Source organism: Terrapene carolina, unplaced genomic scaffold, assembly GCF_002925995.2.
Source record: "Terrapene carolina triunguis isolate 2854851 unplaced genomic scaffold, T_m_triunguis-2.0 Scaffold68, whole genome shotgun sequence".
Taxonomy (NCBI): domain Eukaryota; kingdom Metazoa; phylum Chordata; order Testudines; family Emydidae; genus Terrapene; species Terrapene triunguis.
The window spans coordinates 79,546,375-79,573,092 of NW_020664419.1; positions in this window are offsets into that span (position 1 = coordinate 79,546,375).

The window sequence follows — 26,718 nt, forward strand, 5'->3', positions numbered from 1 at the left end:
GGGCCAAATTATGTAATGGAAGGGTTATACATGGATAAGTGTCTAGGGCAGGGGTTCTCACAACAAATCTTTTGGTGGCCTTAAACTGCAGCCACCAACTCTCAATGGTGGCCGCACTGACACTTTTCCCTAAAATACTTAATTAACTTTAGGGAAAAAAATGAAATATACACATCCAAATCATTGTAATTTATATTTGTAGGGGTTTTTGGCAGACTCAGTAATCAAAATAATGCTGCCTTCCCCTTCAGGAGTGATATTTGTATATTTGTTAATATCACAGCATACTTAGTAGCTACCTGGGAGGCTATGAAAAGTGATAAGTGATATTAACAAACATACAAGTATCACTTTTCACAGACAGCTAGTAAGTCTACTGTGAAAAGTGATACTTGCATGTTTGTTAATACCACCTTTCTCAGCAAGTCCCAGGATCCATTAAGCCCTGGATGTGGGGGCTGAAGGAGGAGGCAGCTGGGGCCAGAGGCTGGTGGGTGCAAGGGAGGGATAGCTCAGTGGTTTGAGCATTGGCCTGCTAAACCCAGGGTTATGAGCTCAATCCTTGAGGGGGCCACTTAGGGATCTGGGGCAAAATTGGTCCTGCTAGTGAAGGCAGGGGGCTGGACTTGATGAACTTTCAAGGTCCCTTCTAGTTCTATGAGATAGGTATATCTCCATATATTATATCACTGTTACAAGTGTGTTGGGGCATTTTTTTTTTATTAATTGTTTTTACACTGCCACGATTACACAGTTTTGTTATCTCATCAGGACAGAATATAATTCCTTGACTTCCCCTTCTTCCTTTAATATATCAATTTGAAGGCAGATTAAATTGGGTTCTCTCTCTCTCTCCCTCCTTTTTCCCCTTTATATACAAGCAAAATTATAGATAACATAAAATCAAACAAACAGTTGCATAAAATACATAAGCATATCACTAAAACTAACGATTCAATAGGTAAGGTCTCATCAATTCTCCAACACAAGATTATATAAAGAAATGCAAAGAACTCAATCAGGAGTGCTGGCAGCCATTATGAAAGACAGCTACAAATAATTAAACAACCTATCAAGTTAATTTTGGCAATGAAAAAAAATTTATTGTTGTCCCTCTCCCCAACATTGCATACCCTGGATGAGGTCAGGGACAATTCCTGCCCCTGTGCCCAAGGTATTAAAGGTGCTGCTCCCCAAATACTTCCAGTCCCAAGGTGGTGCATATCACCCCAAAGACTTTGAAAAGCATTGTGTGTTTTTGTCTCTTCACAACAAGCATAATATGAAGGAACCAAACAGGCACAGTGAGGTCCAAATGACCACCATACACAGTGAGCAAAGCCTAGCTTCGTATATACACCCTGCTCTTCTAGCAGGTTTCGAAACAGAACACAGAAAGTGCCATGAGATGGCTGGATTGTCTTCCATAGAGAAAATAAATGAAAATGGTCAGCACCTCTCAGGATAAGACACCTAGCACTTTGCTGGATCAGACCCCTAGAGAAATTAGATTAAATTAAAATTAGACACATGCAGCTAATACAGCTAGAGAAAAATAACCACAACCATTTTTTAAAGGGAGACACTTAGAAAGCAATAGTTTTAAGAGACCTACCGTGCAGGTGGTTGAGTGCAACAAACAAAGATAAAAATGGGGGTAGGGGCTCCCTCAAGTCCCCTCCAGGTCCTGCTTCCAGTTGTTTATAATGTTCTACCCCTCAGTTTGTAGTACACAAGGGCTTCTCTAAATAAAACAGACAGATAAAAGAAAAGTCCTTTCCCCTTTCTTTCCCTTACGAGAGAGAAACTCTCTCTATAAGGGACTCTGTATGAAAACAAAGAAAGGCAAAGGGGCTGGCTATCAGGCAGTCTTCCTGGATTTGACCCTTTGGGCTAAGTCTGTCAGTGGGTTTATTGACTTTTAATGGGGTCTACCTCAAGCTCCTCCTCGTGGGTTGTACTGTAGTGCAACTGCGCCGTGCAGCTTCGGAAGCAGTGAGGCCTGCTGCTGTCTCCCTCTTGGTGGGTGGGTCTCTGCTGTCAGCAGTCTCTGAGGTGGAGCAGCTCTCCTCCCATTCACTCCCCCTTCCTATGGCAGGGTTTCTGTTTTTAAGCCCGCCCCTTCCGGGCAGAACAAGCCTTGCAGGTGGTGCCTTAGAGCTGAACAGGCCCAGAAGAGCTCATTAGAATTCTCTCCACCAGAGTGAGGGCATTTCCCTTCACATACTCCACCCCTCAAGCTGGAAAGGGAATTCTGGGGTGGTTTGTCTCCATCCCTGATCTCTCATGAAAAGAAATCAGCATTAGCATGGTCCTTTCCTGCCCAGTGTTGTACTCCGGAATTGTAAGGTTGTAGTGCAAAGTACCATTGCATTATATGTGCGTTTATGCCTTTCATGGTGTGAATCCAGTATAGGGGAGCATGATCTGTGATGAGGGAGAAAGGGCTATCAAACAGGTAATACCTGAGGGAAACCACAGCCCATTTAATCACTAATTCCTCCTTTTCAATAATTGAGTAAGCCTTTTCTCTAGGAAACAGCTTCCTACTCAAGTATATGTAACCCTTCTGCCAGATGAAGCCAGCGGCAACAAGGGCCGGGTTCAGTATCTAGGGTTTCCTTTTCAACAATACAACACAAAACTGGCTCGAGCCCCCACCCAGTGACCTGGGACGATTACACACTACCCCCTGGGCACCTCTAAGAGGCAATACTTCCCCTCTCGCAAGCACAGAGTCTGAGTGTAGCAAAACCTTTTAATAAAAGAAAGAAATTAACTCAGCATTAATTTGGGAAAACACTGCAACTAGGGCGCATAAACACAAACCATGAGCAAAAGACCTACCCCCAAGTAAGTTAGGCAGTGTCCTTTTCCCCTCATGGTCTTAAGTCCAGCAACCCAAAAGTCCCCTTAACGTGCCCATCCCTTCTCTGTACCCTAGTCACAGTTGCTGTCCTTGGCCTGTGCAGCCCCAGAGTTCAGAGGTTCATCTGCAGAGTTCACCTCCCACTCTGGAAGGCGGGGGGGGGGGGGGAGGGGTAAGGAGGCACCTTACACGCTGCACTGCTTGGGCACTTGCTCATCGCCTGCCACACCTTTGCGGGGCTCTGCTCTGGTCCTCTCCATCAGCTTCTCTGCTGGCCTCTTGCCACACCTCTCCACCATCCTCCCTGCTGGTCACACCTCTCCACTAACCCCCCACTAGCCACTTGTCACACTTCTCTGCCCACTCGCCAAGATGTCTTCAGGGCCCCCCCACACACACTTAACACAGCTCTCAGTGATTTCAGCTGTTAGTGGGGCAGTCTCTTGCAATAGAGACACTGTTCCAACATAGGTCTAATATTTAGAGCTAGGTATCAGTGATTTCAGCTTTGCAGCACATAACAAGACCCTCAATTGAGTCTAAATTAGGTCTTTTATTATACCATGGAGAGAGGAACAGTCAAATGGTGTCCAGGGCCCATACCACCAGCTGCAAGTACCTGTCCCCACCCTCTCTCAACTCATTGGGCTTTGGAACCCATGTCCCCTGCCTAGCAAGTGCTGTTCAGTTGAGGGTGAGTCCCTCCATTGAGGTATGCCAGATACAGTTCTGCTGCCCTCGGTTCACACAACAAGGATAGCAACCTTTTATTACTCCTGCCCCAATAACAAGGAGACTGGGGATCCAACACCAGCTACAAGTGATCATTTGGGCAAGCAGTCCCATCATGCTTAGTACCTAGGCACTGTGGGTGTGTCCACGCAAAAGAGATCAGCTACTGAAGTCTTTTTCCACAGCTCACCACTAGATGTCAGGGGGGAGCTCATCCAGACTCTGCTTACATATAGGACTGAGTGTTCTCCTTCTCTGAAGTCTTGTGAGAGTACAGCGCTGAGTCCAACATCCGAGAAACCTGTGTGCAGTGTGAACCCTCAGAAAAAATCAGGGCTGAAGAGCACATGTTTTCAATTTACCAAAAGCTTCCTTGTATTTCTCATCCCATTGGATCTTCTTAAGCCTGGCCTACACTACAGGGCTAAGTCAACCTACGTTACGCAACTCCAGCTACATGAATAACGCAGCTGGAGTCAACATAGCTTAGGTCGATTTATTGCGGGGTCTACACTGTGCTGGGTCGATGGGAGAAACTCTCCTGTCGACTTACCTTACGCTTCTCATTCCGGTGGAGTACTGGAGTCAATGGGAGACCAATCTGCAGTTGACTTAGCAGGTCTTCACTAGACCCACTAAATTGACTCCCGGTGGATCATTTGCCGCAGTGTCGATCCCCGGTAAGTGTAGACATACCCTTAGAGTTGTTGCCGTTTATGAAGTCCATAAGGAGGGCCTGCGATTGAGGTGAAACTGGGGATAAACCTCCAGAAATATCCTGCAAGGCCAAGAAAACGCCTCATTTGCCTCTTGTGGGGAATGTAATTTAAGGCCTGTACCTTGTTGACCACTGGTTTCATACAGGTGCTTCCTACACAGTTCCCCAAATAGATTACTAACTTACATTTTGCAGAGTTGACCATTAGTCCCACTTTCAGGGCTTTTCACACCACCTTTACTAGCTGCATGTGGTCTTCCCAGGTAGAAATATAGATGACAAAGTTGTCCATGTAGGCTGAGGCATACTGATGGTGGGGGCTGAGGATCCTATTCATGATCTGTTGGAAAGTCTTGGCAGCTCCGTGCAGGTCGAAAGGCATAGTCTTGAATTGGAAGTGTCTGAAAGGAGTGAAAAAAGCTGTTTTCTTTTTCAAACAATGGGATAAAGGGTTCTGACAGTAACCTTTTATTAAGTTGACAAAGCTCAGGCATTTTGCTGGTCCCAGCCACTCTAGTAACTCATCTATCATTGGCATTGGGTATGTGTCAAATTTCAAGATGGAATTAACCTTCCTAAAGCTAATGCAGAACCGAACCAAACCGTTTGGTGGGGCTCCTCCATTCACTTTTGGATTTACAATTACTCCCATCTCCAGCATCTCTCGCACTTCCTCTCAGACTGTACCCCACATCCTCTGTGGCAGTGGTCTAGGGTTCTCCCTGATTAGCTGGCATGGGGTGGTTTCTAGGTGATGTTGGACCAACTGCGTTCTCCCTGAGCAGGTGGAGAATACTGTTGCGAAGTCCTTGGTCAATTGAAGTTGTTGCTTCCTTTGCATGGGGAGAGCCCCTCACCCCCTGGTACTATGTTGGTTCTTGGCTGCAGGGACTTGGGGTCCTAATTCAGGGCCTGTCGGAGAGGGAGTTATCAGCAGAGCTTCCCATGTCTTCCAAGGTTTGAGAAGATTCACATGATAGATTTTGGTTTCCTTTCTCCTCCTAGTAGTCTTATCTCATAGTCCATGTGCCCTATCTGCCGGACCACTTCAAATGGACCCTGCCATAGAGCCATTAATTTAGATTCAGCTGAGAGTAGTAGCTGAAGGATATGATCAGCCAGGTGGAAAGTCCGTTGTCATGCTCCTCTATTATTTCTTTCCTGTGTGTGTTGGGCCTTTCTCAAATTCTCTCTGGCAAATAGCCATATATTTATGAGTTGTTCCCTTAATTGTAAGACATACTGGGTTGCACTTAAAGCCCCCACATCTTGTTCCTCCCAGCCTTCTTGCAACACGTTCAAGATTACTCATGGTTGGTCACCATAAAGCAACTCAAATGGGAAGAATCCTGTAGAGGCTTGTGGGACCTTCCTTATGGCAAACAGGAGTGGTGGGAGTAGCCAGTCCCACTGTTTGGGATTGTTACTGACAAAGCGTCTCAACGTCTTATTAAACTGCTTAACTAGGCTGTCGGTCTGTGGGTGGCATGCTGAGTTTTTCAGGGTCTCAACCTTCAGAAGGGAGCATAATTCACTTACCAGCTGGGAGGTGAAGTTAATCCCTTGATCTGTTAATATTTTGCGGGGAAATCCCATATGTGAGAAGAGCTTCAAGAACTCTGGAGCTATCACCATAGCTTTTGCGAAGAGCAGAGGCACAGCCTCCAGGTACCTGGTTGCATAGTCGACAATCACTAATATGTATTGATGCCCCAATGTTAGGGGCCAAGCCATGTCCACTCTGATTCTCTTGAAGGGTGTCTCAATCAAGGGCAGAGAAACCAAGGATGCCTTAGGGATCCCTTTACTTCTGGCTAGCTGAGCAGGAGGAACCACATTCTCTCACCTCATGATGCATGCCTAGCCAGTAGAATTGGGATAATATCCAAGGCAATGTCTTCTCTCTCCCCAGGTGTCCAGCACATGAGATATTGTGCGCAAGCTGCAATAAAGCCCAGTGGTACCCATGCAGCACCAGTAACTTGGCCCTCACCACCCCAGTTTTCTTATCCCTTTCAATTTGACACAAGCACTCTTTCTTGAGTGAAAAGTGCAGATATTGCTCGTTAGTGAGGCTCTGTTACCTCATCTTTTATGAAGCCCAGTTGTTCATATGCATGGCTCAATGTAGGGTTGTTGCACTGTTCTTGGACAAAATTCCCACTCTGTAGGAGAGTGTCCAAGTCCCGACTAGTTACCTCTTTTTTCCCTGGGGTAGTCAGTGGTGACATTGCTCAGGACATTCCTTCAGGGTCATCGGCTTACCCAAAGCTCACCAAGCTCTGGGGCACTGGCTGTACAATGGCCCTGCATTCTCGCTCACTACCCAGGCTTGTGCATTAATGACTTGCCAGAAAAAGGGCCAGTCCTGGCCTCTGATTATGGGGTAGGCCAATTTTTCAGCTAGGACTCCGCTACCACTGCAGCATGGGCTCCCACTGTCAGTTTTAGATGCTGGCTCGGGTATGTTTTGACATCACCATGTATACATTTCAGGTGGATCGTATTCTTATGAATGGTGTCACCCCACGCAATGGAGGCCTGAACCACCGTCTGACTGCAGCCAGAATCCAAGAGTCCTTGAACCATCTTCCCTTGGACCCTCACCAGTACCATCAACTTAAGGAAAGTCTTTCCATGCCCGGATTTCTGCCATCCATCCCTGAGCATATTCACATTTCAAAAGAGGGCATTCCCACTTTATGTGTCTGTCTGTCCACAGGAATAGCACATTAATGGGCTGGCACTGCTGGCACCTTTCCTAGGTGAGGGTGAGCTGGACCCTGATCTGTGAGTCCTGCTCCCTTTGAGGTGCCTGGCCAGCCCACTAACAGTGTTGTATCTGTGCCCGACTGCCTTGCCTCCCTGGGGCTACTTCTGGTTTAAGGGGTGGTCTGACCATCTGGAAGGACTCCTTCAGGGTCAGGCCCCTGTTAATGATGCTGGCTCACCCTCCCAGGTCACTTTCCATTCTGTCCCCTGCCTTGCTGATGCTTGTGTGATTCTGCCTCTAGTGATCCTTTGGCTTCTCAAAATACTCCATTAGTCTTACTGCTTCTGATAACATTCCCGGATGCTGCCATAGTACCCACTTTCTGCCTTTTGTGGGTAATATCTTTAGGAATTATTCTGTCACAATGGTCTTGGCCACTGAGGGCCTCGATTGTTCTTCCAAATGGAGCCACTTCCAACAGTGTTCTCTCAAGAGTTGTGCTACAAAGAGGTCTTGCCCCCTTGGGGTAGATCTCAGCCCTAAACTGTTGATGGTGGGTCTCTTTGGAAATATCCAAATAGTCCAAAATGGCAGACTTTACTTGTTTGTAGTAGGTTTCCCTCTCCAAGTCCAGATCACAACAGGCCACGTGCACTGGACCCATAAAAACTACCCATAAAATATGGGTCCAGAATCAAAGCCCATTGTTTTGGGGGCTACCAGTCTGTTACTGCCACCCTCTCAAATGTAACTAAGAAGGCTTCAGGGTCATCATCTGTCTCCATCTTGGTTAGCTTCACTGGCACTGGCGGGAGAACCCCCTTGGCGGAAGCATGACCCATTGGGCCACCCTGAGGCCATAGGGCCGTCACTATCTGATTTCCTTTTGAAACTCCTGCTGCTGGGCCATCAGTTCTTTCAGTAGCTGTTGTTGTGTGGTCTGAATCTAATGCTGCGTGGTCCACTGTTGCAGGAATTGCTGTTGGAACTGTTGTTGCTGCTGCATCTCCACTAACCACTTACCACCACTCCGGTTCCATCTTGCATGTAGCAGCTGAGCTCTATCCCCTCTAAGGCTTTATTTTAACCCTTTGTATAAGGCATGTTTATGCCAGCATTCTCTGCCATTTATGGGGGTCAGGGGCTTCCTGGGTTCCCTGCAGACCCTGCTTCCAGTTGTTTATAATGTTACCCCTCCAGATTCGTAGCACACGAGGGCTTCTCTGAATAAAACAAATAGACAAAAGAGAGTTCCTCGCCCCTCTGTTTCCCTTATGAGAGAGGGGGCTCAGTATGAAAACAAAGAAAGTCTGGCTATCAGGTAGTCTTCCTGGATTCCACCCTTTGGGTTTAGTCAATCAGCAGGTTTATTGTCTTTTAATGGGGTATACCTCCAGCCCCTCCTCTTGGGGAGCACTGCAGTGCAGCTGCACCATGTGGCTTCAGGATAAGTGAGGCCTGCTTCTGTCTTCCTTTCAGCTGGCAGAATTTCCCTTCTTAAACTCACCCCCCTCCAGGCAGAACAAGCCTTGCAGGTGTGCCTTCTTAGAGCTGAACAGGCCCAGAAGAGCTCATTAGACTCCTCTCCACCAGAGTGAGGGCGTGTCCCTTCACAATTTGCAATACCATATGGGGAAAAAACTATGCCATTTTGATGGTATACCCAGAAGTGTTATATAATGGAGCATGGAAATAATAATTTCTGTTTATACAGCTCTAATTAGACCATGTCTTGAATTCACATTCAGTTCTGGGCACCTCATTATCAGAAGGGTGGAGGGAATTCAACAAACAGCTCAAATTATGCCCTCCTCCAGGTGTACAAGCAAGGAAGGCATGTAAGAAAATTTCCCCCCCTACCCTTGTAACCCTACACAGCAGCAGGATGCAATTGCAGGCTATTCTTTGTGTGTGCCCATTGTGGCTCAAGACACCCCAAAGAGAAGAGTCAGGGCCCTGTTTCCTCAAATATTGGCGAGCAGAGCTGGCTAAACATACAATGGGAAATGTGCTGCATTCCTTATAAGGCTCTAATAGTAGTGAGTTTGCTGTTCCTGCATGCCCTGGAGCTCCATGGTTGTGCCTGCACTAGAGAATTGAACCACTGGGAAGTGAACTGATGGGGTAACACTGATGTAAGTAGCAATGGTGTCTCCATCAGCCATGCTGTACCTTATGCAATTTTGCCTAAATAATAAAGGCTAAAATTAATGAGCATATCCACTAGATTTCTTTACATGCATTTGGTGTATTGTAGCGGGTCGAATGAACAGTATAATTATTCCCACAGCCCTCATGTGCTGTGCTAGTTTTACATTACATTGCTCTCAGAATATGCCTGACTATTTTTCATGCATTAAATGGAAATGCAGAATGAAATGTGATTGCTGGTAGGTAAGAGCAGCATGCTGATTAAAAGCCTCAGTCCAGCACATGGGCTGACATACAGTATACTGTAAAAACTTACCCAATATGTAGCTTATTGCAATACAAATCTCCTGTATTTTCAGTTGGTACATTGCAGTTTCTATGTGACTTAAAAACATTTTGTCCCCGGCTTGTCTTCCATTTTAAATCTGTGCACCCATGCCACACATCAGCTTTTGGCCAGCTGGATGTACATTCAGAGGAAAGCCTTCCATGAGACATGCTAGCAGTGAATGGCATAGAACAGAGCTGAATAAATAGATTACCATCAAGACAGAACACACATGAGATTCTTGGTGTGTGCGGCACTATTTGTAGAAATGTATTTGGACAAACATGATACCTGCATAGCAGAGTACTCAAAGGAGACCAGACAAGCCACCTAAGCAGTAACTGGTGCACTGTGGGATGGTAGTAAAAGGACTCTTTGCACAGCTAGGGCTATTTTGCCAGTGATTCCCATCCTCACTGCCTCTCCACTGGTGGAGACTAGATAGTGGAAAACTACATGGTTATTAGCCTTGCTCAAATCAAGTCTAATCCACAGGGTGGAGTGATCGCCATTGGGTGCACTTGAATGTCTGGACATGTGCTTAGATGACCAGATGGTGGTTAGTACACCAAATTTCTCTGTACACAAACCCTTGAGGCAGAATCTTTTTAAAGCCCCCACTGCAAAGGGTGTGGCTTGATACCTCACCACATGCAAGACTGTGCCTTATGGGCATCACTTGACCCAAAATGAGTCAGGAACTGGGAGTGAGGGAACTGTTGATTTATGAAGAAAGATTCAAAAGTATACATTTTGGTTAATGTTGATTAAGGAAGGGACATAACTCTCTATATGGTATAAGGTGGTATAATTGGGAATAATGGGAAAAAATCTAAAATAGAAAAAATGCAAAATGAAATTAGGAAAACTTCCAAAAGTGTGTCAGTGAGAGTTGGGAATAGTCTTTCAGTGGAAATGGTAGAAATCTCATCATCTGAAGTATTCAAAACTAGCATGGGCAAAGCAATAGCAAATATTCAATAAGGAACCATCCTGCACAGATTGTGTAATTAACTAGATGATCAAATAAGTCTTTTCTAATTTCTGCAATTTTTTTTAAAGAGCAAGAATGTAGAAGTTAGCTAATCTGGAGTAGATTCCTGGGCCTGGCCAAGCTCTCTTTGGCATGGTATCCTGTGTAGAGGTGTGACTCTCAGTCACCTTTATGACGCCTGATCTTAGGGTCAGTCCAACATGCACCTTAATTTAAAAAAAGCCTCAGGACTGCTCTAAGTGACACTCAGCTGCTTTAGTCCTGTTGTTCTGGCAAGTAAGCCTTTGCTGGATCACAGATGCACTTTGACCACACCCCCAGAGTTTCAGCCATGCCCATGACACGCCCTTATACTTGGGAGATGGCTGGGAAAATGGAAAAGAGCTGGCTATGATGGCTCTACATCACTAGAAGATTCCTCTACACAGGGCGAATCCTCAGCTGGCTACTTAAGCTAATTTTAAATCTGCTTTGTACAGCTAGTAGGGCAGATCTTCAGCTGGTGAAAATTGTCATAGCTTCTTTCACTGGAACTATGACAGTTTACACCATCTGAGGATCTGGCCCCAAGAGCGGTGTGCAGCAAGCCTAATGGGATTGAGCATCTGGCCTTCTATCATGGAGACTGAAGGTTAGCTATGGATGTACAGAGGAGATACACAGCACAAGCAATAGCAGTGTAAGTTTTCCTCATCACCATGTTAATATGCCTTCATCTTGACCTGACGTTCTAGCCCGTAAGATAAGAGGAAAGTTTAATCTCTTCACATCTAAAATCTCAAGGAAGGCACCTTGGCTTTACTTGTTCTATAAAGTCCCTAGTACACATCTGCATAGCATATAATCACATGGCCATTACATTGCTTTGCTAGAGAACAGCAAACCCCTCCTGGATCTGTTCACTCACAGCCACCAACATGTAAAGTTACGCCCAGCTGAATACATGAATGCTATGCCCAGGCATCCATGAATAAATACAGGGAGACACCTGCATATCCCTCAGTCCCAGCCTTTCCCCCCAATAATGTGCATCTTGTACTGTTCAGTAGCCCACTGGATGGTACAACCTCATAATTTTAGTCTGTCATTCCAACAAAGGGTAATGAATATGAACCAGCCCTGTTGACTTGAGTAGAGATTTCCCAAATACTTCAATCAAGCACACTGGTTTAGTGAAAAGGTGGGTCTTGGCTATTGTTCAGGCAAGGTCTCTATCAATGAGAATGCTCTGCCTCCAATGCCCAACAGGCTGACCCAGAGCTTCTCCAACTGTACCATCTTTGTAAAGTGCAGGATGCTTGGTAAGGATGGGGTTCACCGATAGGAAGGTGGTCTCTGACTTATGTAGGTCCTACGTCATTTAAGGTCTTGATGACTAGGACCAGAACTTTGCATTTGGTGCCAAAGTGACTGGAGAGCCAATTAAGTGAGGATCACGGCAGTGATATGCTCACTGAAGCTTTTGTTGTTCTGGAGTGGGCTACTGCTTACTATACGAGTTGTAGATTGTGTGTGTCTCATACATTCATCATAAGGTACGAGATGACACTGTTTTTAAATCACTGATTATTGTCATTGGGTAAAATCCTGAAGCCCTTACTCATTCCTTACTCAGGCAAACTCTCACAGATTTAATAGCATTCAGATACAATGATGATGAGGCTCATATATGAACCTAGACAGATAGATAGAAATGTGTTTTCCTGAGGGAGGCCCTCAGAATTTGGTGTACAGTTTGACTGTGCACTTTTTGACTGAGCTGTTTAACACCCTTTTCCTATTTTGCGTAAAGTGGTTTAAAATTTGTTGAAAGATTATATGAATATTACTTGTAACCGGAGTTCTTTGAGATGGCTCTGCATATTCACGCTTATGGGTATTTCGCCACCTGGCCATGCCAACCAGTAGAACAACCTCCAACCAGCATCCATTAGAGAGCTTGTGCTCCCTTCTTATGCCTCCCCTCAGCATCTCTGAATGTTGTGAGGGCAAGACTATATAAGGGGATACAGAGTCCTCCACCATCCACTGCCAACCCAGAGAAAGAACTTGGAGAGAGAGGGGAATGAGAGAGGGAACTGTGAATATGCAGAGCCATCTCAAACAACTCGGGTTAAAAGTAAGTAACCTTACTTTCTTCTTCAAGTGGCTCTGCATATTCTCATTTATGGGCAGTTTGATAAGCAGTGCCGAAAATGAGCTGGAGGAGGAAACACAGTCCTAACCGAATAGAGATTGCATACCAAATCTAGCATCAGTCCTTAAAGCCAAATGGAGAGCGTAATGTTTAGTGAACATGTGGACAGAACTCCAGGTTGCTGCCCTGCAAATCTCAGCAATAGGGACTTGCTTAAGGAAAGCAAAAGATACGACCACAGCTCTGGTGGATTGAGATCATACCATTGTAGGTACAGGAGTTTCTGCTAATGTGTCACATTCAACATTGTTTAATCCATCTAGAAACAGTCTAGGGAAAGACCCATGTGATTCTTAGCATAAGTGACAATCCAGATGATTTTCAAAAACTTGTAGTTCGGTCTAAATAATATGCAAGAACTCTTCTTGCATCCAAAATATGTAAAACAGATTCCATGTTTTCAGTATGTGGCCTTGGGGAAAAAATACTGGCAAATTAATTGTCTGATGTGAAATTCAGAAACTACTTTTGGCAAAAACTTTGGATCAGATCTAAGAACCATCTTATCTTTATGAAAAGATGTAAATGGTGGATCAGCCATCAAGCCATTTAACTCACTTGCTCTTCTGGCTGATATTATGGCAATAATGAAAGCTACCTCAATAAATAAATAATACAAACAACACTCAGCCAACGGTTCAAAAAGCGGCTTTCTGAGTGTAAATGACAGCAAATTAAGATCCCAAGGAGGGACAGGATCCCTCAAAGAGGTTGTGAAGGTGCTCACTCACTGGAGGAGTGCATCCTTGTGGCCAGGTGTGGCATGGTGGCTCTGTCCCTGTATGGCACTCCTGCTGACAGTTGTATCATCACTGAATTGGTCTCTCTTCCCTTAACTCGTCCCTCTGGGTATGTAATGATTTAGTCCATCCGTTCTGGGGTAGCAGAAAATCCAACATAAAACAGTCCAATAACCTCAACATGATGGTCTTTGATCCCAACTCTGGGCCCTTGGTTCTCACACTCTTGCCTCAGGGCTTTCAACATCCTTGTACCCTTCTCTGGACTCATACCAACTTGCCAGTGGCTGGTAGGGAAACCTGGGCCATCTCACTACACAGGTTCCAGCCCAGAGACCCTATAAACAGCAGTCAACATCTCCACTATCTTCCTGGGCTCCTTCCTACAAAGCCTTTGGCAGGCTTCTTCCCCACAACCTCTCTACATTGATCCTTCTTTCAGGGTTAGGACTCGTAGTGTTACAGACAGGCCACTTAAAATGTATAACATTCAGGGGAGAAATGAAACCTAGGCCCCAAATCCCACCCCTTTTTACAGGATCAAACCCTTTTGTATCTGTCTCCGGGTGTATTTAGAATCAAAACTGACAGGTAAATAACGTAAACCAGATAACATTTATTAACTAACACCTTAATAACAAAGATAATAAGTTTGGCGGTTACCAAGTCCCTAACAAGCAAATGATAGTGGCAGGGATAAAAGAGGAGAGAAAGAGGGGGCGGGGAGATAAGGTTTCACAATCACCCAACTTCCAAGTTCCGGACGTTTCAATATCCAGGTACAGCTAGGCTCCGGCTCCTCCGGTGGACCTCAGGTGGCTGCACTACATCCCTTCACAAGATAAGTTTTTCTCCTAGCCTTCTGTTCTTCTTCCAGAGGTTGAGCAAACTACCCCAGTTGGGCAGAGTGAGTGCAGTATGCTGCCTCTATAATGGGCAGTGCGTATGGGTAAGTACAATTCAAGGGCCTAGTCTGCCTCTGAAGTGGTGGAATAGACAGCAGCATCTTGATTGCTCCACCCGAGCTGTCCCTGAGCAGCGATCTGCGACCTGACAGCCAACTGAATTTTTGCACCCAGCCCACTTCTTGGGCTGCACATGGCACCAAAAAGGGTGGGGTCTCTCTCTCTCTCTCTCTCTCTGTTAAAAGGCAGAATAGATATCATAGGACAACCAAAGGTTACACGGGGCAACTCATGGAAAACAAGGGAATTAACTTATTGAAAAAAAGAAAAAGGGTGTATTATCCCTACATTAGGGCACTCCCCTGGAAGGCCCTAACAAAGTCCTAGCATAAAAGTATGAACTTAAATCAACTTCCGCCTTCCTCAGCCTTTCCCTTTTAAGTCTCTTATTTCCCTTACTATGTTCCACCACAGAACTCTCTCCCTGACAGTTCAAATCCTGCCCACCTTTCAGGGTGCACCACCAGAGACTTCTTCACCCCAGTGGTTGCTTTATGCTTCCCTGGCTACTAAATTAGATCCCTAAATTAGAATAGTGATCTGTTGTTTTTCTATCCTGCTGCCATTGTTTTTCTCTTCTGCTATCCTTGCTCTAGATTCTGAGTCAGTTTGTTTTGTTTCAAATGCTAGTATTTTTCATCAGATCATGTCTAATTCTGATAGTTACTTCTCCATCTGATTTACCACTGAGGGCCTATGCTGGGAAAATATGCCATCATAGGGGGATATATATTAGATAATCCCTTCATAAACTTTGTAACCATGTTACGCAAGAATTGGATTGTCTCTGCATCCAATACACAAAACTGGACAATTTCAAAAAATAACACTTTCTGGTAGACTGTTTTCTAGAATTAAGTAGCACATTCTGCACCAAGGAGGAATGTGTGTGTTCAAGAGTAGACTGTGTCGAAGTCCGATTGTCCGAGCTGTCAGGTGAAGGGACTGCAGATCTGGATAAGAATCCTGCCCAGCTACTGAGACAGAGGAAGATGTAATGAGGACCCCATTGTGCAGTTGAAGCAGATCCATAAACCACTACTGATGTGGCCCACCCAAGGCAATCAGAGTTATCCTTGCTCTGTCTTGAAGAATCTTGCTGGCCACTTTCTGGATCAACAGAAAGGGGGAAAAAAGCATACAGAAAGCACCTTCCCCAGTGCAGAAGGAAAGCATCGAGATGGATTGATTGTCTCTTCCTGCTCTCAAAGAGATGAGGTGACATTTCCTTTTTAAGGCTCGTAGTGAACATATCACAGTGGGTGACCTGATCCTTTATTTGAGAACTGTCCCTGCTGAGATGATCTGTAATCATGTTGTTCTGTCCTGCTAACTGCAGGGAGCTGGGTAAAGGTAGGGGAGGACGCACCAGTCCCGAGTCTGATTGTCTGCACCATAGCTGAGCAGAGTGAGCACTCCCATTTGTTGATGTAATCTATAGAGGATGTATTGTCCATCACTACTTCAACAATCTTCCTGTGTATGTATGGGAGGAATGATCTGAGGGCCAGAAGAATGGCTCTTAACTCCAAGACGTTTATATGTAAGCCCCTCTCCTAAGAAGCCCAATGACCTTGAACTGTATGATGACACAGATGCACTGCCCACCCATCCCCACCACAGTTCGATGCATCTGCTTTACCCTCACAAATGGTGAAGAGGGATTGAAGTGGATGCTTCTGAGGACATTTGCTCTGACTGACCAGCACATCAACGAGTCCAGAATATCTCAAAGCATATTTGAGGTTTGTCCAGGTTTGGCTTGTAGACCTGAGACATCCAAAGCTGCACAGGCCCCATTCTGAGATGTGCAAATAGAGTCACATAAGTAGTAGCTGCCATTAGAGCCAGGAAGAAAATTACTTTCTGAATTTGACATATTTGAATGTTTAAAACATATTGCACTATTTTAAATAAGCTGTTCTCTGGTAAAAAGACTTTTTCTGCTACCAAGCCCAATATGGAATCTATGAATAAAATTCTCTGTCCAACTCAGAGATTTGACTTTTTGACATTCATAAGTAGTCCGAGGGCTGAAAGAAGAGTGGTTGTATAGGCAATGTGGCTTACTAGATGGTCACAAACAATAGTATTCAACAGCCAATTGTCTAAATATGGATAAACAAAAAATACTCTGCTTTCTCAAATGAGCAGCTACCATAGAGAGAAACTTTGTGAATACTTTCGGTGCTATGGATAGACCAAATGGGAGCACCTGGTACTGGAAATGGCATCCTGCTACCACAAAATGAAGGTCCTCTCGATGACTTCGTCAAATAGAAACATGAAAATATACATCCTTTAAACAGGAGTCACAAACCAATCCAGAGAGTTGAAAGTGAAAGGATTATGGGGGCCAAAGATAACATAGGGAATCAAAACTCCCAAATGTATTTGTCCAGATTCCTTAAATCTAAAATTGGACAAACACCCGCACCCCATCTTTTATTTTGTACTAGAAAGTATCTCAAATAAAACCCCTGACCCTTCCGGTGATGGGATACCTTCTCAACAGCACCTGCAGCAGCAATTTTTGCACTTCTGAAAGTAGAATAGTCTTGTAAGAAGGTTCTCTGAAAAGGGGTTGGTAGGGGGAATTGAAAGAGGGTCATTTCTAAGTTGAATGATTTAGCCCTTTTCTATAATTTCTAAGATCCATTTGTCTGATGTAATGTGTCTCCCATTTGTTGATAAAATGGACTAGCCTGTCTCCAAACAGAGAAAGAGAAGGATACTTGCTGATTAGTTCTTGACTCTCAATCTTCCCATCAAATTTGAGGCCTTATGTTCAACAAAGACAACATGGAAGCAGCAGATTGTTTAGATTTAGGCCTTGATTTAAAAGACCTGTTCTTCTGTTGGCTCTGGAAAGTCATAGCCTGCTGGTGTAATTGCCGATGTCTTTGATTTGACAAAAATAAGTCAAGGAGTACTGCAGATGATACTGTCTCTGATAATGAAAAGAAAGAGTAGAAGGTTTCTTTCCTGATAGAACTCAAGACCAAAGAGCAAGCCACTGATCTTCTCTCCTTCAGCTTTTCCAGCAACTCATCTGTCTTTCCCTTTCAAAGGGGAGAGCATCTACTTTAATTCTTTTATCCAGAGCCAGAGAAAAGTAGTGAAGCCAAGCATGTCTCAGAGTAACTGCAGAAGTAAACACTCTGGCAGAAGAATCTGAGGCTTCAAATTAAACCCTGAGAGTGTGCTTTGTCAGATTTTGATCCTCCATTAAAATTCCATTTTCCAGTTTCCTTTTGTAATCCAGCAAAACCTGCACAAACAGTGCCATCTTTTCCCATAGATTAAATTGATAGTGGGCTATAACTCCTTGATAATTTGGCACCTTAATATCAAGAGAGGAAGAGGAAAACACTTTTCTCCCAAGAGAATAAATCTTCCTTTCTCTAACAGTAGGAATGGAAGGTGCTTGTCCAGACTTAAACCCCACTACCAGTGAATTAGGTACAGCATGTTTGTGAAAATATGAAAACCCCTCCAAGGGTATATAATTTGTCTGTCCTCTTGGAAATAGGCTGGCAAGAGGCAGGAGTGGGCTGCAGCTGTAGTAGACCATCAAAGTTGCAGACCATTAAGGCTGCAGCAGACCACCAAGAATTGGTAACAATATCCTGCTCTTGGAGGTAGCCCCAAGAATGTTGAACACCAGATAGGAGATTTCCTCCACAGCTACTGAAGGTAAGTTCAGTGTGGAAGCCATGTGATCCAGCAGGCCATGGAACTGCAGAGCGTCCTCAGAATGGGAAGAGGCAGAAGCCACTCTCACAAGCTCATCTGGTGACAAATCAGGATTGTAGTGTGTGTCAGCATGGTCTTCTTCAAAAAGTGGAGCTATATCCTCATCTTCCTCTTCAGACAGTTATCAGGCACCACTGTCTGAGATGCAGACCGGATCCACTGGAACTGGATCCAAGGATTTTTCCACTACCAGATCCTTTGCAGATGAAACATCACCTCTCCATCCATAAGGAGGACAACTGAAAAATTCCTGTGGCAGCATCCAATAAGGCCATGGAGCCCAAGACTGCCAGTCTCCCCAGCAACTGGGATCTGGGAACATACCTGCAGGAAGAGGAGCAAAAGGGAGCATGAACCAGGAGGAAACAAGTTTCTTTATTGTTCCTCTGTCCTCCTCTAGTCCTGGATCTGGCCTCGGATCCATGATGGAGTGCACTGAAGATAGCAATGGACCTGAAGGGTGGCGAGAAATGGTTGAGAGAGCCTTTATAGAGACCCTGTAGGAGTCTTTGGAGGAGGTAAAGAAGGATCAGGAGAAAAACTAATAATCTGTTCTCCTTTCAGATGAAGATGCTGCCAACCTTGGAACCAATGAAACCTATCTCTTCCTTTAGACCCTCACTCAGATTCAAGAAACACTCAGAAGCTGAATGGTGTACAACATAAAAATCCTCTCTGGGTCTGAAAACAGACCCGAAACTGGAGCAGAGGTTGAAACCAGAGCTGAAGATCAGAACAGCGCAGGATCGAGTGAACTACTCAGATCCACCCCCTTGATCCTCGAAGCTGAAGCTGGAGCTGGCCCAGGTTTCAGAGCCAGAACTGTAGAGACCATGTCAGAATTAGACAGATCTAACAAATCTGACGTGCAGGATCTGGCACTACTAACAGTGGCCATCTTTTCCCTTGCCATCTTCTTCAGAACTGACACAGCTGGAGCCAACAACGTGGCTCTCGGTTCCATAGCAGGCAGTCTGCCCTTCTCCAACACCAGTGATTTCAAAGCCCTGCGTGCTTGAGTAGCAGAATCTGGAGCTGGACATGACAAAGGTTCTGGTTTCCTTGAACCTTTAAGCTGCTTCAGCTTTCTGATGGAAGTCACAGGAGCCAAGACTAGCCTCTTAGACCTTGGATGTGAAGCATGCCCAGAATCAGAAGGTTTAGCTTTAAGGGCCTCCTTAATGAGAAGCACCTGCAAAATGTTCTTCCTCTCCTTGTGAGTTCTGGGTATGAAAGTGTGACAGCTGGAACACCCAGAAGGAGAATGGTTCTCTTCCCAGCACTTCAGGCATCTAACATGGTCTTCCAACACCAGGAAGACAGCTGGACATGCAGCATATCTCTTGAATCCTGGTGTCAGGATGTAGAGCTTACAGTTGAGCCTGGGACCAGCTGGCTTTACTTCACTATTGAGCAAAAGAGGATTCACAGCTAAATCACAGTTGGCTTGCAGCAGAATCACCTGATTGGCCAGATCGCTTGATTGCCTGGAGGAACCAACAGACATGCTTTTAAACCCAGCAACAGCATTAAATCAACAACTGCTCAATACTTATTACCATAATTGCAATCACTCTTGTGCCTGCCTTGTTACCAACCTTGCTCTAATCCTGCTCCTGCTTTGTTCCCAGCCTTGCTCCAACCCTTTTCCTGCCTTGCTCCTGTCCCGCTTGGTTCCTGACTCCTGGTTCCTGACCCCCATCTCTGACCCTTGGCTCCGATTCATGTTTCCTAACTTTGGCTCCAACCACAAGGCCTGGCTGCCCGTTGTTCTGTCCATTAGGCCTGGCCATCCACTCCTTTGCCCACTAGGCCCAGCCACCTATACCCAGCCTCTTTTTTATTCTGTTGTGCCATAACCCACAACCCACTAAATTAACTAACTTATACTTATCACTAAATAACTATACTAAAACAATTATAAAGACACTAAGAACTGAAGAAAACGGATCTGAAGGGACCAGAACAGTTCACTTCTTTCTTGCACAGTGGTTGGAAGGAACTGAGCTGGTCGAGAGTGCTGCACCTCCCTATAAAGTCTAGCAGTCAAAACATTTGGAGATGCTGAGGGGAGAGGTAGGAGGGAGTGCACAGATGGTCTAATGGATGCTGCTTGGAGAAGGTTCTACCATTAGGCCCCACAAGTCAGCGCAATACCCATCAGTGGGATTATGGAGCCACTGGAAGAACTTCAAATCCTTCTTTTCTATGTTTTCCACTTATGCCCCTTAGGGTACGTCTACACTTACCTCCGGGTCCGACGGTAGGCAGTCGGTGTTCTGGGATCGATTTATCGCGTCTTGTCTAGACGCGATAAATCGATCCCGGAAGTGCTCGCCGTCGACGCCGGTACTCCAGCTCAGCGAGAGGAGTACGCGGCATCGACGGGGGAGCCTGCCTGCAGCGTCTGGACCCGCGGTAAGTTCGGACTAAGGTACTTCGAATTCAGCTACGTTATTAACGTAGCTGAATTTGCGTACCTTAGTCCGAAGTGGGGGGGTAGTGTGGACCAGGCCTTACTAAGGGCATTAACTCCTAAGAGACAAATATATGGCACGTTATGCTGTAAAATTCAAAGGCAATGAGATTAACTGCCTGTTGTCTTTGTCCATTGAAACAGTTTCTCCATTCCCATTTCAAGGAATCTCTTCAATTCTTGTTAACATTATAATTTTGAAGGACACCTTTTCTGTCATCTAAATTGAAAATGCTTCTGATAATTGCAAGAGAAAAGTTTCACATCACTTCTCAGGTCATCACCACTTTGAGATATTTCTTCAGATGGAAATGGTTTGAAAGCTTTTGACTCAGGTCCTCATTTGAATTTGTAAACTGTCAGATGTTAGTGAAAAGGTTTGTACATGGCCAGTAGGGTTCAGGATTAAATTAAAGCTCCACAGATGATTAATAGGTTTAATATGCTGCTTTGAGGACTTTCACAGCAATTAGTTGTCAACTCACCAGAATCCTTGTTGTACTCACCATTTAAACACTGAAAAGCTGGAGATTACGCTTTTAGAGACCTGGTAGCTAAGCCCTCGTCTAGGTCTGTGATGGGTTAGATCACAGAGGCCCCCGTGGGACTGCCATCTGATGTGCTGAAACTACCTTTGAGCCCGTTTTCCCTGCCAGCTTGGGGGTTCAGTGCCCTGCCTGGTTCGAGCCAGACATGCTAGTCTGCTACAAACCCAGACCCAGGTCTGAACGTCCCACAAAAGCTGCAGGCTTAACTGAAAACAGCTTAAGAAGTGTTCCTGTCTCCAACACCCAGATGTCCAATTCCCAATGGGGTCCAAACCCCAAATAAATCAGTTTTACCCTTATAAAGCTTATACAGGATAAACTCATAAATTGTTCACCCTCTATAACACTGATGGAGAGGTATGCACAGCTGTTCCCCCGCCCCCCCCCAAGGTATTAATACATACTCTGGGTTAATTAATAAGTAAACCGTGATTTTATTAAATACAAAAAGTAGGATTTAAGTGGTTCCAAGTAATAACTGACAGAACAAAGTGAATTACCAGCAAAATAAAACACTAGTCTAAGCCTAATACAGTAAAAAAGTGATTACAGATGAAATCTCACCCTCAGAGATGTTCCAGTAAGTTTCTTTTACAGACTAGCCTCCTTTTGTCTGGGTCCAGCAATCACTCACACCCCTGTGATTACTGTCCTTTGTTCCAGTTTCTTTCAGGTATCCTTTGGGGGTGGAGAGGCTATCTCTTGAGCCAGCTGAAGACAAAATGGAGGGGTCTTCCAGGGGCTTAAATAGACTCTCTTGTGGGTAGAGACCCTCTCCTCTCTCCTATGCAGAATCCAGCTCCAAGATGGAGTTTTGGAGTCACATGGGCAAGTCACATGTCCATGCATGACTCAGTTCCTTACAAGTGGCAGCCATTGCTTACATGCTACCTTGAACGTCCCCAGGTAGACTTCTTATGTGGATTGGAGTCTTCCAAGGTTCCCTTGTCTGTTAAGTGTTTCTTGACTGGGCACTTAACTTGCAAATTCCTTTCTTAAGAAGCTGACCAAATGCCTTACTAAGGCTACTTAAAATCAAACAAGTACACCTCTACCCTGATATAATGCGACCCGATATAACATGAATTCAGATATAACGCGGTAAAGCAGTGCTCTGGGGGGGGGGGGAGGAGCTATGCACTCCAGTGGATCAAAGCAAGTTCGATATAATGTGGTTTCACCTATAAAGCGGTAAGATTTTTTGGCTCCCGAGGACAGCGTTATATCGAGGTAGAGGTGTATACAGCTAATATTCATAACTTCGAATACAAAAATGATACATGCATACAAATAGGATGAATATATTCAGTAGATCATAACCTTTGCAGAGATATGTTACATGGCATATGTAGCATAAAACATATTCCAGATATGTCATATATACATTCATAAGCATGTTTCCATGAAGCATTATGGGGTGCAATGTCACAAGGTCATCTTTAAAAAACTCAAGAATTCTCTAAATAGATTTTTTTTCTGGTGAAATGTTTTTTTCATTTATCACCAAGAAGTATCTTATAAGATGGTGCATTTGTCTTGTTTTAGATGTAACAGATTTTTCTGGATTTTCATCATATTATGATGCATTTTGTCTGAAATGCCTGATTTCTCTAGCAAGCTCGACTCAATAATTATGTCAACTGTTGCAGCTGTTTTGTTGTCCAGTGTATTTTGCAATATCTCCTGTGACGTTGCACTCCATATGTTTTATGGAAATATGTTTATAAGTGTGAATATGATTTATAGAAATATGTTTATAAGTGTGAATATGATGTAACTGGAATATGCTTCATACAAAAGGTCTCTTGTAAGGTATCATTACAAAGCTTATGATCTACTGAGTGTGTTCATCTTATTCGTTTGCATGTATTATTTCTATGTCTGGAGTTAGGAGAATAAGATATAATTTGTATTACTGATGTAAACATGTTAAGTGGAAGCCATTAAGGGTGCTTCAGAATCAATGAACTGTGAATGGGTTTTTTTACATGCAAGCTTTCCTGTGTACGTGTCTTCCAGCTATTAGGTAATGAAGGTGGTCTTACAGTGACATGTGATCATGTCACCTGAACTGGAATCCATCTTTAACCTGATGCTTTTCCATTGAGGAGGAGAGGTGGGAACCCAGAGAGAGACAAAGGATTCCCGCCTTGTGCCAAAGATATAAAAGGGGGTGGAACAGAACAAAGGGGGCTGCCAGTCATGAGAAATCCCCTAGTTGCCACCTGATCTGGAACTAACAAGGATTGTACCAGGGGAAAGGATTGGGCCCAGCTAGAAATGAGTCTAGTCTGTGAAAGAAGCTTATAGGAACACCTCTAAGGGTGAGATTTATCTGTAATCAGTTTCTTAATGTATTAGGCTTAGACTTGAGTGTTTTGTTTTATTTTGCTTGGTAACTTACTTTGTTCTGTCATTACTTGGAACCACTTAAATCCTACTTTTTATACTTAATAAAATCATTTTTGTTTATGAATTAACCCAGAGTAAGTGATTAATACCCGGGGTAGCAAACAGTTGTGCATATATCTCTATCAGTGTTATAGAGGTGGATAATTTACGAGTTTACCCTGTATAAGCTTTATACGGAGTAAAATGGATTTATTTGGGGTAAAATCCCATTGGGAGCTGGGTGTCTGGGTGCTGGAGACAGGAGTACTTGCTGAGCAGTTTTCAGTTAAGTCTGTAGATTTGGGGGTGTGTTTCAGCAGGCTAGCGTGTCTGGCTCAACAAGGCAGAGTTCTGGAGGCCCAAACTGGCAAAGAAAATGGGCTCAGAGGTAAATTCAGCAGGTCAGGTGACAGTCCCAAGGGGGTCTCTGTGACCAAACCCGTCACGTCTCCCAAGATATTGGAAATGGTATCTACAAGATGTTTCTCCAGTTACAATGACCTTAAAGGCTACTAGGTAGATTATTACTGTTGTGTGCGTCTTGACCAGAGATATTTTTGTTATTAAAGAGATTAGAGGAAAGGAGCCAACCAGATTAAATACTAACCTGGATGAAAATGCATCTGCATTTTATGCTGTTTTCTCCAGCTACTTGCATAGGGTTGTGGTGGAGTGGGAATTAATTTTTTTTTATTATTTGAAATTATGACTTTTTTTGGTAAATTTCATGGAGATTGCTTTAGACACTATTCCCAAGGGCTGTTTTTATTCCTTTTTAGTCATTCTCCCTGGAAGTTCTTGAGACACCAAACATGATCTAGAAAGAAATGACCCCCACATAACTTTCCATTCATGCTAATATTAGTAGTAAACTCCTTATTATATTGCCATCTAGTGGTGGTGAATGTAGTCAGTTATAAGGTTAATGTGTCTGACATTTTCAAAGTAGCATAGGGGATTTACACACATACCTTCCATTAGAATTGAGTGGAATGAAAAAACAAAGATTTTCCAGCTAGCTACAAAGCTAAACAAAGAAACTGAAAATGTATAAGCAAAGTGGCTTATCTATGCAATGAGAAAGGAAGTAGAACAAGTTTCCAAGACTTTCCATTTCAACAGCAGAGATGATGAAGTGCTGTAAATATGAATATTTTATTGTAAGAAAGAATATAATGTATAAGATAATATATTTTTAAATAAATCTAGGCAAAGGAACTGAAGTTTTTCTTAGAAACCCATATGAACTGGCAAAATATTTTAAAGAGCAGAGCAAAACTGAGCATATCAGAAAAAGTAGAAATAAAAGAAGCGTATATAAAAATGTCCTTATTTTAAATATTACCATAAAAATTAATCATCGCCACAAGATAAAAACTCAAAATGTGCATGCTAAGATTTTCATGGATTTAACAAGACTGCTTACAAGACAAGAAGTCAAGCAGTGACAGTATATGGTAACCATAAGTAAATGAAGCAGTAATACAACATGATTTCTTGTACTACCATCCAGTGGGGGTTTCAGATAGGATATCTTATAGGTTATGGTACTTATGTGTACTTGGGGGTGTTATGTGGGGAGAAGCATACCTTAATACAGTTACTACTGCTAAGAATTAGTTGGTCTAGCTGTATTTTTCCTTCAAAAGTGTCCAAATTTTTGCATGATAATTCTAGTTTCAACAAGGCATTCCAATGTTCTGAAACATAATTCTTGACCAGTACAATGTCATTACGTTGTGATGATGTTGCTTCACAACAGTAATACTGGGCCATTGCATGATGACGTTGCAATGAGATATGATGACAATGTCATGACTTGCAAGTTTGTTCCCCAGGACAAATTGTTAAAAGTGGCATTCCCTATTTAGCTTTTACTGGACCAGAGTATCACTTCCTTCAGTAGGCCTCCTGGTCAATTTATGAGATACTAACAAATCGTTCAACTGAATCAAGTCATGGTGGTTCAAAAAGTACTTTGTGCTGGGTGAACGTATGAACCAGTTCACATATTTGTTCTTTTCCTGCCAAGACCATTTTCCTGTGCAAACAGATGGCTCAGCTGTGCTCCTCACCACCTAAGATATATGTAGTAACTGCTGTGCTCTGTCTATGGACTCCAACCATTTTTAAATGTCTATTAATTGTGGGGTTTCCCTTTTTTTTGCTTCCCAAATGATGCTGTGAAGTTTTCTTAACCAACACAATATTTAGCACTGAAATTATTGTTGGGTAAAGATGTGGTAAGTACATGCTTTAACGTTTGCTAAGTTTAGATATAAAAATGAGTGAAAGCAGAGGATATGGCAGGACAACAACAAGCAAAATAGGGATAGGATTATGTTGTTGCCCAGGTTTGCTGTGATTGGATCAGGTTGGGTATGTTTTGGGGTAACTTAGTTATTCTCTATGAAACATCCTTTCTACAATCTGGTATCACACACCTGTCTATAGCCTTAATTTCTTTTGGAATGCTTTATTTGGGGAGAGACTGCACCTGCTGACAGAAGGATGTTTTTGGACAATTTAGCTCTGCCATTTGTTTTACCCAAAAGAACACTATAGCACATTCTTGAAACTTGCACTAAAAGATTGGCGGAATCTGAAAGTTGAAAAAAAAAAAAAGTTATCCTCACATTTAAAATATTTTTAAAATATTTTTTTATCATTAAAATTGTGAACTTTTCCCATCAAATCTGGCAAATAATTTGTCCATTAAGATACCCAGAATTTACTTAACAGCCAAGAGAAATTAAAGAAACAGGGTTTGATCCTTTTCTTACTTACACAAGAGGAAAACTAGTGTAACTCCACTGCCCACAATGGAGTTACTGCTGATTTATGAAGTTTATGAATATAAGAGTATATATGCAATATATAGCTCAAACTTAAGCGTATTTCCTCGTTAATTCCAGGATCAACATTCAGGCATGTTTTAATTAGGCTTGATTCCCTGTGATCCTCTTCTTCAGCTGAAGTGAGAACAATTTTCTTAGCCTTTGGCTACACATTTCTTTATAAATACAGCACCTATTTAAATGAATTTCCGTGTGGTAATCATGTGTATGAACTCTGGTTCTTTACTTCAGTAGGAGTTTTATACTTAAGTAAGGAATGCAGGATCAGGCCCTACACTGGTA